Below are 14,272 nucleotides of genomic sequence, written 5' to 3'. Positions count from 1 at the left end.
CTGGCCTGGGATGTCGAATGAGATGTTGTTTCAAGGACTGATTGGTTGACTGGATGATTGAATGATTGATTGATTGATAGATATACTGATTGATAAGTGAAAAATCTAAATGTGTGGGTATACAGGAGCTTTGATATCTGAAGGGGTAGGTCCAAGTACAGAGCTCAGGAAATTTAATCAGGAAAAATGCATGCATTATCGGGTCTATAAAATGATCACATACAATACTTCTTGGTTTAATACTTCTTTGGAGGACATAACACCTTACACCCAATGATTTATTGATTAGGATGGACCTCTGCAAGGTTAGAGTCTGAAACAACACAGCAATACATACAGATCATGAGAAAATGCCCTACTTACAAAAGAAGATAACTACATCTCCTATGAACTAACACACGAAGACTACTAGACTAGGAAATTTGTTTCACCTGTTTTGGGATGCATTGTTTCCTAATGTTCTCATTTTTTCATAGACTTTTCTGACTGCAAGATTTTTTGAAAAAAAAATGAGAAAAAAAATAAAGAAACAAAACCAAACAAACCACAAGAACAAAAAAGAAAAAAGAAAATGGCTTCCGTGTAAGAAAACGCTGAAAACAGAAAATGCAGTTTCATATTACCAGCTCGTCTTAGTGTGTCAGGTCACCTTAATCCATCCATGAGTCAGCACTCTTCGAACCACTGAGGTATCATCCATTACACTCTCATTCTTGAATGTCTACGACATCTGTAACCAAGAGCCAATTACCAATGTAGCTCATTAATCATCAGTGCTTCTTGGGGCAGAGAGCTGGAGTGGAGCTGTCCATACCGCTTTACTTAACTCACTCTACACAATGTCACATAAATGAACAGCCCTTTATAAGGAGGCTAATTTTGTTAGGCTCTGGATTAAATGCGCATTTAAGCCTCATAAAAAGTGACTTTGAAAAAATGTGGCATTTCAAGTAGTTTATGTGTGATACTAAGCTTTAGTAATAAAATGAAAGCACAGACAACACGATATCTTATGTCATACTTATTAAACCACTAGAACTATTTACAGTTTTGCTATTTCAAAATTAGTCATGAGAGTGTTCTTATTACGCATGCATATATTAGTAACAGAAGACTTTATATTTTGGCTAGTAAGTTACTATAACAAGTTTAGTCAGCAAAAAGTACATTTCCAAACCAAAGGTAACTTTGTTTCAAAATCAAAGACAACATATATATATATATATATATATATATGTGTGTGTGTGTGTGTGTCTGTGTGTGTGTGTATGTATGTATGTAAATATATATATGTATTCATATTCTTTTTTTTTATTAACTTGAGTATTTCTTATATACATTTCGAGTGTTATTCCCTTTCCCCGTATCCGGGCAAACATCCCCCTCCCCCCTCCCATTCCTCATGGGTGTTCCCCTCCCAACCCTCCCCCCATTGCCGCCCTCCCCCCATAGTCTAGTTCACTGGGGGTTCAGTCTTAGCAGGACCCAGGGCTTCCCCTTCCACTGGTGCTCTTACTAGGATATTCATTGCTACCTATGGGGTCAGAGTCCAGGGTAAGTCCATGTATAGTCTTCAGGTAGTGGCTTAGTCCCTGGAAGCTCTGGTTGCTTGACATTGTTGTACTTTTGGGGTCTCGAGCCCCTTCAAGCTCTTCCAGTTCTTTCTCTGATTCCTTCAACGGGGGTCCTATTCTCAGTTCAGTGGTTTGCTGCTGGCATTCGCCTCTGTATTTGCTGTATTCTGGCTGTGTCTCTCAGGAGCGATCTACATCCGGCTCCTGTCGGTCTGCACTTCTTTGCTTCATCCATCTTGTCTAATTGGGTGGCTGTATATGTATGGGCCACATGTGGGGCAGGCTCTGAATGGGTGTTCCTTCAGTCTCTGTTTTAATCTTTGCCTCTCCCTTCCCTGCCAAGGGTATTCTTTTTCCTCATTTAAAGAAGGAGTGAAGCATTCACATTTTGATCATCCGTCTTGAGTTTCATTTGTTCTAGGGATCTAGGGTAATTCAAGCATTTGGGCTAATAGCCACTTATCAATGAGTGCATACCATGTATGTCTTTCTGTGATTGGGTTAGCTCACTCAGGATGATATTTTCCAGTTCCAACCATTTGCCTACGAATTTCATAAACTCGTTGTTTTGATAGCTGAGTAATATTCCATTGTGTAGATGTACCACATTTTCTGTATCCATTCCTCTGTTGAAGGGCATCTGGGTTCTTTCCAGCTTCTGGCTATTATAAATAAGGCTGCGATGAACATAGTGGAGCACGTGTCTCTTTTATATGTTGAGGCATCTTTTGGGTATATGCCCAAGAGAGGTATAGCTGGATCCTCAGGCAGTTCAATGTCCAATTTTCTGAGGAACCTCCAAACTGATTTCCAGAATGGTTTTACCAGTCTGCAATCCCACCAACAATGGAGGAGTGTTCCTCTTTCTCCGCATCCTCGCCAGCATCTGCTGTCACCTGAGTTTTTGATCTTAGCCATTCTCACTGGTGTGAGGTGAAATCTCAGGGTTGTTTTGATTTGCATTTCCCTTATGACTAAAGATGTTGAACATTTCTTTAGGTGTTTCTCAGCCATTCGGCATTCCTCAGCTGTGAATTCTTTGTTTAGCTCTGAACCCCATTTTTTAATAGAGTTATTTGTTTCCCTGCGGTCTAACTTCTTGAGTTCTTTGTATATTTTGGATATAAGGCCTCTATCTGTTGTAGGATTGGTAAAGATCTTTTCCCAATCTGTTGGTTGCCGTTTTGTCCTAACCACAGTGTCCTTTGCCTTACAGAAGCTTTGCAGTTTTATGAGATCCCATTTGTCGATTCTTGATCTTAGAGCGTAAGCCATTGGTGTTTTGTTTAGGAAATTTTTTCCAGTGCCCATATGTTCCAGATGCTTCCCTAGTTTTTCTTCTATTAGTTTGAGTGTGTCTGGTTTGATGTGGAGGTCCTTGATCCACTTGGACTTAAGCTTTGTACAGGGTGATAAGGATGGATCGATCTGCATTCTTCTACATGTTGACCTCCAGTTGAACCAGCACCATTTGCTGAAAATGCTATCTTTTTTCCATTGGATGGTTTTGGCTCCTTTGTCAAAAATCAAGTGCCCATAGGTGTGTGGGTTCATTTCTGGGTCTTCAATTCTATTCCATTGGTCTATCTGTCTGTCTCTGTTCCAATACCATGCAGTTTTTATCATTATTGCTCTGTAATACTTCTTGAGTTCAGGGATAGTGATTCCCCCTGAAGTCCTTTTATTGTTGAGGATAGCTTTAGCTATCCTGGGTTTTTTGTTATTCCAGATGAATTTGCAAATTTTTCTGTCTAACTCTTTGAAGAATTGGATTGGTATTTTGATGGGGATTGCATTGAATCTGTAGATTGCTTATGGTAAAATGGCCATTTTTACTATATTAATCCTGCCAATCCATGAGCATGGGAGATCTTTCCATCTTCTGAGGTCTTCTTCAATTTCTTTCCTCAGTGTCTTGAAGTTCTTATTGTACAGATCTTTTACTTGCTTGGTTAAAGTTACACCGAGGTACTTTATATTATTTGGGTCTATTATGAAGGGTGTCGTTTCCCTAATTTCTTTCTCGGCTTGTTTCTCTTTTGTATAGAGGAAGGCAACTGATTTATTTGAGTTAATTTTATACCCAGCCACTTTGCTGAAGTTGTTTATCAGCTTTAATAGTTCTCTGGTGGAACTTTTGGGATCACTTAAATATACTATCATGTCATCTGCAAATAGTGATATTTTGACCTCTTCTTTTCCGATCTGTATCCCCTTGATCTCCGTTTGTTGTCTGATTGCTCTGGCTAGAACTTCAAGAACTATATTGAATAAGTAGGGAGAGAGTGGGCAGCCTTGTCTAGTCCCTGATTTTAGTAGGATTGCTTCAAGTTTCTCTCCATTTAGTTTAATGTTAGCAACTGGTTTGCTGTATATGGCTTTTACTATGTTTAGGTATGGGCCTTGAATTCCTATTCTTTCCAGGACTTTTATCATGAAGGGGTGTTGAATTTTGTCAAATGCTTTCTCAGCATCTAATGAAATGATCATGTGGTTCTGTTCTTTCAGTTTGTTTATATAATGGATCACGTTGATGGTTTTCCGTATATTAAACCATCCCTGCATGCCTGGGATGAAGCCTACTTGATCATGCTGGATGATTGTTTTGATGTGCTCTTGAATTCGGTTTGCCAGAATTTTATTGAGTATTTTTGCGTCGATATTCATAAGGGAAATTGGTCTGAAGTTCTCTTTCTTTGTTGTGTCTTTGTGTGGTTTAGGTATAAGAGTAATTGTGGCTTCGTAGAAGGAATTCGGTAGGGCTCCATCTGTTTCAATTTTGTTGAATAGTTTGGATAATATTGGTATGAGGTCTTCTATGAAGGTTTGATAGAATTCTGCACTAAACCCGTCTGGACCTGGGCTCTTTTTGGTTGGGAGACCTTTAATGACTGCTTCTATTTCCTTAGGAGTTATGGGGTTGTTTAACTGGTTTATCTGTTCCTGATTTAACTTCGATACCTGGTATCTGTCTAGGAAATTGTCCATTTCCTGAAGATTTTCAAATTTTGTTGAATATATGTTTTTATAGTAAGATCTGATGATTTTTTTCAATTTCCTCTGAATCTGTAGTTATGTCTCCCTTTTCCTTTCTGATTTTGTTAATTTGGACGCACTCTCTGTGTCCTCTCGTTAGTCTGGCTAAGGGTTTATCTATCTTGTTGATTTTCTCAAAGAACCAACTTTTGGTTCTGTTGATTCTTTCTATGGTCCTTTTTGTTTCTACTTGGTTGATTTCAGCTCTGAGTTTGATTATTTCCTGCCTTCTACTCCTCCTGGGTGTATTTGCTTCTTTTTGTTCTAGAGCTTTTAGGTGTGCTGTCAAGCTGCTGACATATGCTCTTTCCTGTTTCTTTCTGCAGGCAATGAGTTTTCCTCTTAGTACAGCTTTCATTGTGTCCCATAAGTTTGGGTATGTTGTACCTTAATTTTCATTAAATTCTAAACAGTTTTTAATTTCTTTCTTTATTTCTTCCTTGACTAGGTTATCATTGAGTAGAGCATTGTTCAATTTCCAAGTATATGTGGGCATTCTTCCTTGATTGTTATTGAAGACCAGTTTTAGGCCGTGGTGGTCTGATAGCACGCCTGGGATTATTTCTGTCTTTCTGTACCTGTTGAGGCCCGTTTTTTGACCAATTATATGGTCAATTTTGGAGAAAGTACCATGAGGAGCTGAGAAGAAGGTATATCCTTTTGCTTCAGGATAGAATGTTCTATAAATATCCGTTAAGTCCATTTGGCTCATGACTTCTCTTAGTCTGTCTACATCTCTGTTTAATTTCTGTTTCCATCATCTGTCCATTGATGAGAGTGGGGTGTTGAAATCTCCCACTATTATTGTGTGAGGTGCAATGTGTGTTTTGAGCTTTAGTAAGGTTTCTTTTACATATGTAGGTGCCCTTGAATTTGGGGCATAGATATTTAGGATTGACAGTTCATCTTGGTTGATTTTTCCTTTGATGAATATGAAGTGTCCTTCCTTATCTTTTTTGATGACTTTTAGTTGGAAATTGATTTTATTTGATATTAGAATGGCTACTCCAGCTTGCTTCTTCTGACCATTTGCTTGGAAAGTTGTTTTCCAGCCTTTCACTCTGAGGTAGTGTCTGTCTTTGTCTCTGAGGTGTGTTTCCTGTAGGCAGCAGAATGCAGGGTCCTCGTTGCGTATCCAGTTTGTTAATCTATGTCTTTTTATTGGGGAGTTGAGGCCATTGATGTTGAGAGATATTAAGGAATAGTGATTATTGCTTCCCGTTATATTCATATTTGGATGTGAGGTTATGTTTGTGTGCTTTCATTCTCTTTGTTTTGTTGCCAAGACGATTAGTTTCTTGCTTCTTCCAGGGTATAGCTTGCCTCCTTATGTTGGGCTTTACCATTTATTATCCTTTGTAGTGCTGGATTTGTAGGAAGATATTGTGTAAATTTGGTTTTGTCATGGAATATCTTGGTTTCTCCATCTATGTTAATTGAGAGTTTTGCAGGATACAGTAACCTGGGCTGGCATTTGTGTTCTCTTAGGGTCTGTATGACATCAGTCCAGGATCTTCTGGCCTTCATAATTTCTGGCGAAAAGTCTGGTGTGATTCTGATAGGTCTGCCTTTATATGTTACTTGACCTTTTTCCCTTACTGCTTTTAGTATTCTTTCTTTATTTTGTGCGTTTGGTGTTTTGACTATTATGTGACGGGAGGTGTTTCTTTTCTGGTCCAATCTATTTGGAGTTCTGTAGGCTTCTTGTATGCCTATGGGTATCTCTTTTTTTAGGTTAGGGAAGTTTTCTTCTATGATTTTGTTGAAGATATTTACTGGTCCTTTGAGCTGGGAGTCTTCACTCTCTTCTATACCTATTATCCTTAGGTTTGATCTTCTCATTGAGTCCTGGATTTCCTGTATGTTTTGGACCAGTAGCTTTTTCTGCTTTACATTATCTTTGACAGTTGAGTCAATGATTTCTATGGAATCTTCTGCTCCTGAGATTCTCTCTTCCATCTCTTGTATTCTGTTGGTGAAGCTTGTATCTACAGCTCCTTGTCTCTTCTTTTGGTTTTCTATATCCAGGGTTGTTTCCATGTGTTCTTTCTTGATTGCTTCTATTTCCATTTTTAATTCCTTCAACTGTTTGATTGTGTTTTCCTGGAATTCTTTCAGGGATTTTTGTGACTCCTTTCTATGGGCTTCTACTTGTTTATTTATGATTTCCTGATATTTTTTCAGGGATTTTTGTGTCTCCTCTCTATGGGCTTCTACTTGTTTATTTATGTTTTCCTGGAATTCTTTCAGGCATTTTTGTGATTCCTCTCTGTAGGCTTCTACTTGTTTATTAATGTTTTCCTGTGTTTCTCTAAAGGAGTTCTTCATGTCTTTCTTGAAGTCCTCCAGCATCATGATCAAATATGATTTTGAAACTAGATCTTGCTTTTCTGGTGTGTTTGGACATTCCATGTTTGTTTTGGTGGGAGAACTGGGCTCCGATGATGCCATGTAGTCTTGGTTTCTGTTGCTTGGGTTCCTGCGCTTGCCTCTCGCCATCAGATTATCTCTAGTGTTACTTTGTTCTGCTATTTCTGACAGTGGCTAGACTGTCCTATAAGCCTGTGTGTCAGGAGTGCTGTAGACCTGTTTTCCTGTTTTCTTTCGGCCAGTTATGGGGACAGAGTTTTCTGCTTTTGTGCGTGTAGTTTTTCCTCTGTACAGGTCTTCAGCTGTTCCTGTGAGCCTGTGTCTTGAGTTCACCAGGCAGGTCACTTGCAGCATACAAGTTGGTCTTACCTGTGGTCCCGAGGCTCAAGTTCGCTCGTGGGGTGCTGCCCATGGGCTCTCTGCAGCGGCAGCAACCAGGAAGACCTGTGCCACCCCTTCTGGGAGCCTCAGTGCACCAGGGTTCCAGATGGCCTTTGGTATTTTCCTCTGGCGTCCGAGATGTGTGTGCAGAGAGCAGTCTCTTCTGGTTTCCCAGGCTTGTCTGCCTCTCTGAAGGTTTAGCTCTCCCTCCCACGGGATTTGGCTGCAAAGAACTGTTTATCCGGTCTGTTTCCTTCAGGTTCCGGCGGTGTCTCAGGCAGGGTTCCTGCCACTCCTGGGCCCTCCCCCACGGGAGCCCAGAGGCCTTATACAGTTTCCTCTTGGGCCAGGGATGTGGGCAGGGGTGGGCAGTGTTGGTGGTCTCTTCCGCTCTGCAGCCTCAGGAGTGCCCACCTGACCAGGCGGTTGGGTCTCTTTCCCACGGGGTCTGGGAGCAGAGAGCTGCTGCGGGCCGGGATCTGCGGGTGTGGGACTTCCGGTAAACACAGGACGTGCCTGGTCCTAGAGGAATTCTGCCTCTGTGTGTCCCGATTTCACCAGCAGCTTTCTTGCAGCAGACAAGTTGGTCTTACCTGTGGTCCCGAGGCTTAAGTTTGCTCGCTGGGTGCTGCCCATGGGCTCTCTGCGGCGGCAGCAACCAGGAAGACCTGTGCCACCCCTTCTGGGAGCTTCAGTGCACCAGGGTTCCAGATGGCCTTTGGTGTTTTCCTCTGGCGTCCGAGATGTGTGTGCAGAGAGCAGTCTCTTCTGGTTTCCCAGGCTTGTCTGCCTCTCTGAAGGTTTAGCTCTCCCTCCCACGGGATTTGGGTGCAGAGAACTGTTTATCCGGTCTGTTTCCTTCAGGTTCCGGCGGTCATGTATTCATATTCTTTGCTTATCGGTATACCTAACAAGAGCAACTTAAGGAATATAGCAGTAACTTAGCACATGGTTTGAAGGGTGACATCCTCTCATGGTGGGAGGCACAGTGGCAGGAAAAGTGAGGTAGCTGGTAACATTTTGCCTATTGTCAGGAAGCAGAGAGAAGAATGCAAACCCATGGTAAGGCTTCTTTAGTTTATGTCTTAGTTAGGGTTTTACTGCTGTGCACAGACACCATGACCAAGGCAACTCTTATAAAGGACAACATTTAATTGGGGCTGGCTTATAGGTTCAGAGGTTTGGTCCATTATCTTCAAGGTGGGAGCATGGCACAGTTCAGGAAGGCAGGGCACTGGTGGAGTTGAGTGTTCTACATCTTGTTCAGAAGGCAGCTAATGGAAGACTGGCTCCCAGTCAGCTAGAACAAGGGTCTCAAAGTCCATACCCACAGTGACACGTTCCCTCTACACTTCCTTCAACAAGGACACACTTCTAATAGTGTCATTCCCTGGGTCAAACATATTCAAACCACCACATTCCACTACCTGGCCCCCATGGGCTTGTTTAAACTATTGAGTCTATGGGGGCCATACCTAGCCATAGCACAAAGCAATGCATTTAGTTCAACTTCAAAACTCCTATAGTTTCAATAATATTAATAAAGTTCAAAGGCTCTTCTGAGATATAAGGAATCTCTTAACTGTAATTCCTTAAGAAATCAAAATCAAAAGATCACATATCTCTAACATCATGCAGAATACACATTACCATTCCAAAACATCATGGTGAGGAAATACTTGACCAAAGCAAAACGTGAAATGAGCTGGGCAAACTCCAAACTCCATGTCTCCATGTTCAGTGTCAAAGTACTCTCCAATTCCTTTCATTCTTGTGACTACTGTTGGCAGATTTGGCATTCAGCAAGAACAAACTTCGCTCTCTTGGGCTGGTTCTATTCCGTTAGCTTTCATCCACAGAGATCCCATGGCCCTGTCATCTCAAACATCTTGAGGTCTCCAAAGAAACTTCAACATTACAGCTTCTTGTTTCAATGTCTGGGATCCACACATTATCTTCTGGGCTCCTGGAAAGGGCTTGAGTCACTTCTACAGCTCTGGAGCACTCTAGGCTCTGGTTGACTCCACTTGACTGCTGCTACTATTCTTGGTGGCCATCTTATGGTACTGGCATCTCCAGTATGATAGGGTCTTCTGCTGCAACTAGGCTTCACTTAAAGCCTCTCATAGACTCTCTTCATGGTGCTGAGCTCAACTTCTTTGCATAACCCCTTCAGTCCTGGGCCACCAAGTGCAACTGAGACTGCACTTTCACCAATGTCTTTTCCTGGTCTCTTGCCGTGCCAAGTTTCTCTCCATGACTCCTTCATGCCTTTAAAAATCAGTACTACCTGGATGATTCTTACACATTACCAAGTCCAAGCTACAACCTTGGCTATCTCTGGAACACAGCTTCTTTGTGCTCTCCAAAAACACTTTCCAGAAGATTTCACCTCCACGATGCTGGTTTCTTCTTAATCACCACTAATTTCTTATCTCAGGCCAACCAGCATCAACTGTCCCAGTAGTCCCTTTTATTCTTGACTCTAAAACCAGAGCCACATGGCTAAAGCAGTGCCATGTGCCGCTGCTTGCTGGAGCTGGAACATGCCCCCATATATCCCTTGATCTATTACATTATCACCAGCTTTCTGTTTTCCAACTCTTACACTGCCTAAACTTGGCTGTCCTAGTACTTGCTCTGTAGATTGACCTTGAACTCAGAGATCTGTGTGGCTCTGTCTTGTGAATTCTGGGATTAAAGGAATGTACCCTCAAGCCTGGACTTAAGATTTTCTTTACCTGGAATTTGTTCTGTACCAGGCTGACCTTGAACTCAGAGATCTGCTTGTTTCTGTTTCCTGGATTACAGGCATGTGCCACCATGCCAGAAACTAAAATTTTCATTTTCACTATTCCTCAAGATCTGGGTCAAAAGCAGGTGTCTTCCATTTCTGGATTGTAGTTTGTTCCAGATATAACTATTCTTTGTTCAGCAGCAAATGCATAAAAAAATAAGCTTACATGGGAGGTACCTTGCCCCAAAGTCACCATTCCCTTAATATTATTATCTACTTGAACAGAGGATTCCCCTTCATTTTATCTCCTGGTTCCCCTTTATTACTTGACCCATACTGTTTTGCTTTTTGTTTTTTTGTTTTTAAGCCTGCTTTGCTTGATCAAATGTTTTTCATGAGAGGAAACCAAAAAACAAAGTCTATGCTGGGATTGTCTACTAAGGCTTCCTATATCAATCCAATTTATCAAAATCTCTTTACCTTAACCTCAGTCAGACTCTTCAGACAAGGGCAAAAGCAGCCACATTTTTTCAGCAAAATATAACAAAAACAGTTTCTCAGCCACATATTAAATTTCTTCTTCTCTGAAACCTCCAGAGCCAGACTTTCACTGTTCCAATCATCCTTAGCAGCAAAGTCCTCCATATTCCAACTAGGATGGCAACTAAGCTTTAAGCACTCACTGCTTTCCAAATGCAAGGTCCCAAATCCACATTCTTCCAAACAAAAGCATGGTCAGGCCTATCACAGTGATACCCCAGTCCTTGGTACCAACTTCTGTCTTAGTTAAGGTTTTACTGCTGTGAACAGATACCATGACCAAGGCAACTCTTACAAAGCACAACATTTAATTGGGGCTGCCTTACAGGTTCAGAGGTTCAGTCCATTATCATCATGGCAAGAGCATGGAAGCATCCAGGAAAGCATGGTGCTAGAGGAACTGAGGGTTCTACATCTTTTCAGAAGGCAGCTAGCAGAAAAGATTGGCTTCCAGGCAACTAGGATGGGAGTCTCAAACCCCACACCCACCATGACACACTTCCTCCTCCACACCTACTTCAACAGAGACACATTCCTAATAGTGTCCCTTCCTGGGCTAAGCATATTCAAACCACCACAGTCTGCAAATCCAAACCTTCCAGATTCCCCCTGTGAGCCAGTTGCAATGACCTGCAAAACACAAAATCATCTTTAGCACTTTTCAGCCCAGATTTTTAGTATTGGATACTTCTCTCACTGTTATATTAACATGCTGGCAAACATCTCCAAAATCTAAGAAAACTTTCTCTGAATTAGGGAGTTCCATGTCTTCTTCTTCGTCCTGAACCTCCTATGTCTATCTAGCCTCTTCCTCATGCCCATGGGCTGGACAGCCACAGAACTGACCCACACTAAACTCCATTTCTTCAAGGACTGCCATTCATTTTCTTCGTTGCTTTTAAATGTATAGAAATCATGAGCCCTTCTCAAACATCAAAAGTCCACAAAAAGCATATGTTACAGAAAAAATTATACTGGATTATAGTGTAATACACAGAGCTTCCCATAGTCTAGGCACAAAGGTATAATTATCTCATAATGATTCCTTTTTAGTATCCTTAAAAGTCTAGTTGATATTACTGACATTTAGCTCTAAATTTTATATCAAATTATCTTACCTAAAGGTATTATTGGTCAGAGGCTTTAAAGGAATTAAGATTAATGCAAATGTTGACAATAATGGCCATTTCAAGGAAGCTATTAAATCGGCTGGTGCCTACCAAACAGGTCCAATCTAGTACCTCTTTATATACTCCCAAGTCAGACATACCTACGGTTTTAGGGTTTCTATTGCTGTGAAGAGACACCAGGACCATAGCAACTCTCATAAAGGACAACATCTAATTGGGACTGGCTTACAGTTTCATAGATTTAGTCCATTATCATCATGATAAGAATCATGGTGTCATGCAGGCAGACATGGTGCTGGAAAAGGACCTGAAAGTTCTACATCTGGATTTGCAGGCAACAAGAAGTGACTGCAATGCTGGGCATAGTTTGAGCATACCTCAAAGCCTACCGTCATGGTGACACACTTCCTCCAACAAGGCCACGCCTACTCAAACAAGGCTAGACTTCCTGGTAGTGTCAATCCCTATGGACCAAACATTGAATCACACAATTCTATAGTGGTCATACCTATTCAAACCACCACACTTACCAGTGTGTTAGAACAAGATGCTCCCTGTCCTGTATCCCACCCATCACTCTCCTACTTGTTTCTACCCATGTACAAACACACACAGTGTAGGAAAATAGTTTGGATGGCCAAAGAAACACCAGGGGTCAGTCCCTAAGGTCTCAGCACCTCCCAGAGTTTGCAGCTTCTAACACAGGAGTCTAAAACACAGGAGTCTTTGAGTGATGCATTGAGATTTTTTTATATCATAGATTTGTATCTTTCAATTTAATATATGACAACTTTTACCCTCTATTGAACTGATTCAAAAACGTTCTAGAGCTTCTGTCTGTAGCTTTTCAGATGAAAGAAGGCTTATATTTCTGGTTGACACCACAGGGGCTAATAAAATCTACAAAAAGTCTGAGTACTAGAATTGGCATGCCCGGCAATATTAAATTTCTTTCAGTGTTATGCTCTGTCAGCTATAACCAGAAGAGAAAAGAGAGAAAGATGCCCTAAAGAAATAAAATATAATAGGAATGAGGATTCTCTTGTGCAATAGCTGGTTCCTGCATTTTAAAGGAAGGAATCTACTTACCTTTTGTGTAAATTATTAATATAAATGATCAGTTTTTTCCACAACACAAAACGAATCTATCTACCTACATATATAATTATTGAGCCTGACTTTTAATGTACTATCTAAACTGAATTTAGAATTTTCTAGAAACTTTGATGATTCATAGTTTGTTTTAAATTGTAAAAATTCATTTCTAGCCCTTAGAATGATTTTAAGTGTCTTTTAATTAGTGTTAAGGAAATGCTTGAATTTTAGGACCTAAAATAATTATTACATTTCCTTCCAATATATAATTGAGTAGTATTCTGCTTTATTATAATGTTCTGCCATTAATAAGTGAGTTCTTCAACTATTTTTCTTATTTATTAATCTTCCATTCATCTACATCTCAAATGATATCCCATTTCCCAGTTACCCCTCCACAAACCCCCCTACCCACATCTACCCTCTCCACCCTTTCCTTTGTCTTTATGAGAGTGCTCTTCCACCCACCCTCTCTCACCCCAATGCTCCAGCATTCCCCTACTCTGGGGCATCAAACCTCCATAGGACAAAAGGCCTTCCGTCCCTTAGCTGTCAGACAAGACCATGCTCTGCTATGCATGTATCTAGAGCCATGGATCCCTCCCTGTATACTCCTTGGTTGGTAGTCTAGTCTCTGGGAGCACTCGGTGGTCCAGCCAACTGATGTTGCTCTTCCTAAGGGGTTGCAATCCCCCTCTGCTCCTCCAGTCCTTCTGCCAGCTCCCCCACCAGGGTCCCTAAGCTTAGTCTGATGGTTATTTCCAAGCATCCACATCTGCATTGGTCATTTGCTAGCCAGACCTCCCAAGGAACAGCCACACCTGGTTGCTGTCAGCAAGCATCTCTTGACAACACCAACAGTGTTGGGTTTGGTGTCTGCAGACAAGATGGATCCACAGGTGGGGCAATCCCCAGATGGCCCTTCCTTCAGTCTCTGTTCCATTTTTGTCCCTGTCTTTCTCTTGGACTGAGTAGGACTATAGCATCCACACTTTGGTGTGATCTTCCTTCTTCTTGAGTTTCACATGGTCTGTGGGTTGTATCATGGGCATTATGAGCTTTGGGTTAATATCCACTTATCAATGAGTACACGACATTTGTGTTCTTTTGTGTTTGGGTTACCTCACTAAGGATGATATTTTCTAGTTCCTTCCATTTTCCTGTGAATTTCATGAAGTCATTGTTTTTAATGGGTTAGTAGTATTCCATTGTGTAAATGTACCACATTTTCTGCATCCATTCTTCCGTTGAGGGGTATCTAGTTTATTTCCAGTTTCTGGTTGTAAGATGATGTCATCATGCAGCAAGGCAGGTTCAGGATAAGGTGAAGCCTATCACTGGATGAGATGGAAGGGTAGGAGAGGAAAAGTCTAGGAAGGGGAAGAGGGGGATCGAGGAAAGGAAGATGG

The sequence above is a fragment of the Rattus norvegicus genome, chromosome 16 (assembly GCF_036323735.1).
Source record: "Rattus norvegicus strain BN/NHsdMcwi chromosome 16, GRCr8, whole genome shotgun sequence".
In the NCBI taxonomy this organism is placed as follows: domain Eukaryota; kingdom Metazoa; phylum Chordata; class Mammalia; order Rodentia; family Muridae; genus Rattus; species Rattus norvegicus.
Note: the sequence above shows the minus strand (reverse complement) of the source record.